The sequence below is a fragment of the Pseudorca crassidens genome, chromosome 21 (genome assembly GCF_039906515.1).
Source record: "Pseudorca crassidens isolate mPseCra1 chromosome 21, mPseCra1.hap1, whole genome shotgun sequence".
NCBI classification, from domain to species: domain Eukaryota; kingdom Metazoa; phylum Chordata; class Mammalia; order Artiodactyla; family Delphinidae; genus Pseudorca; species Pseudorca crassidens.
The window spans coordinates 31,518,981-31,521,345 of NC_090316.1; positions in this window are offsets into that span (position 1 = coordinate 31,518,981).

Sequence of the window (2,365 nt, forward strand, 5' to 3'; positions counted from 1 at the left end):
GTGCTTATAATTAAAGTTTTACGTTCCCTGTTGTCAATTTTGTTTCATCTTTTCCTTTAAAACTATAAAGTCTATTTTCTGTGCCTGGAGAACCGTGTCTACTTTTACCCCTGTCCTATTTGTACTGTTAACTGAGACAAAAATTTAAATTATTGAACTGAAGCTAAACAAGCCCATACAAAGATTCCTCAGGCTAAACTAGTATTTTGTTTGGTATGCGTTCCCAGTTTAGGCGTTGATGTTTTCCCAAAGCCTTGGGACCTTCCAAATCCTAGGCTCCACCTAGAACTCGGAGACACCGGCCCCCATCGTTCCGTTATTAATCTGGTTTCAATTTTTCAGTTGCTCGGATTCACAGCTGATCTATGGGAACAAATGGCTTTCCCTCTTTAGTATTTCAGAGAGAAGATTTACTCAAAGAGTTTAATATCCCTAACAGCAAGCCAGCCGATGAACTCCCAGCCAAAGCTACGGAGAGAGGAATTGTCAGGAGGACCCCTTCCTGGGGATCGCCCAGCTGTCTGTCCATCCGTCTGTCTGTCAACATGAGCACAGGAATGGGGCACATTAGTAGCGGTTCTAGCAGCTCGCAGCCGCCACAGGGGCCCAGACAGAGCAGGAGATGAAGTGACAGCCAGCCCCGAAGCTTGGCATGAAGAGCCAGCTGTCAGCCAGATGATGTGCTCCGCCAGCTACGTGAAACCCAATCACTAAGTTCTGGGGGAATTGGTCAGAGAGAGAAAGACTCTTTGTCCTGAGTGTGTGGAGCTGCCGAGGGCGGAGCGCAGGAGAAGGGCTGTGACTCATGATGCCACAAGGTTTGTTCCCAAAACAGATCTGGGGACATTACGTCAGGGATGGGGCCAAGGGCACAGCAGGAGGTAGAAGGCTCAAGACAGACCTCATCGCAGACGGGCGACGAAAGACTGTCACCTTGTCTTCGCGGCCACAGAGCCCAGAAAAGATGACGGGGGCAGCCCTCCAAGGACGCTGGAGACAGAGGAATTTGGTCATTTTCAACTCACTGGCATTTTGCTTTTCTTGAGCAGTTCCCACACACACACACACCTTTTTGACTTACTGGATTCAGGGGCCACCTTGTAATAGCCTCTGAGACCAAATTAGACTTGAACGGATAACATATCCATGCTCCAGGGCTCAACAGTTCACTTCCTGCACTAAAGGAGCGAAGAAATTGGGGGAAATGACCCCTATGATGCTCAGTTGTTGTTTTTTGGGTTTTTTTGTTTTTTGTTTTTTTTTTTGGCTGCGTTGTGTCTTCATTGCTGCGTGTGGGCTTCCTCTAGTTGCGGTGAGCGGGGGCTACTCCTCATTGCGGTGCACAGGCTTCTCATTGCAGTGGCTTGTCTTTGCTGTGGAGCACGGGCTCTAGGCGCACGGGCTTCAGTAGTTGTGGCTCGCAGGCTCAGTAGTTGTGGCTCTCAGGCTCCAGAGCGCAGGCTCAGTAGTTGTGGCACACGGGCTTAGTTGCTCCGCAGCATGTAGGATCTTCCTGGACCAGGGCTTGAACCCGTGTCCCCTGCATTGGCAGGCGGATTCTTAGCCACCGCACCACCAGGGAAGTCCCTGATCCTCAGCTTTGATGGACCCACCACCAGAGGCAAAGTGATCGTAGCTTTAAGACTGAGTATCTTTTCCACATTGTTGCTCGGGCAAGAATTCTGTGGCTTCTTGCAGGCTGTGTCCACCTGCTCTTCCCCACGCTGCAGCCAGTGTTTGCTGTCCTTATTCTACCGTTTACCTTCTAGCACACATCTAATGTTTGCTCGCACCCAACACAAAGAGCCCAGATCCACAAGATGTTGTTTGAACGTCCATTCCACTGCAGGTACAGATATATACCTGGCTCCGGGGACCAGAATAAGTGACAGAGCAGTTGCCCTCAGAGTCGACAGCCTTGGAAGGAGGCAGTCGGATCAGAAAGCAAATTGTAGTGCAGTGTGATAAGCTCACCAAAGGCTGGGGAAAGAGACAATGCTGAGAAAGGGGTGATTCATCCTAAACCCTTCTCTTTCCCTCCAGCAAATGCTTCTGGGAGAAACTGACATCTGAGATAGGTTTTAAAGGAAGCTGAGGTGTCCACCGACAGGAAAACATAGCAAGGAAGAGGCTGTGGAGGTGTCGGGAAGCCTGCTGGGTCACAGGGGCTCTGGAGCTTTGAGTGCCAGTGGAGATGGAGGACGTGCCATTGACAGACGAGCCCGGGCCATATGTGAGCATCTGCTAGTCGTGAGAGGCTCCTGTAATTCTCCAGGCAAGAAATGCTGGGGTGCTGGACTAAATGCTCCTGGAAATGCAAAGGAGGAGATGGACTTGAAGGCTATTTAAGAAATGGAATGAACAG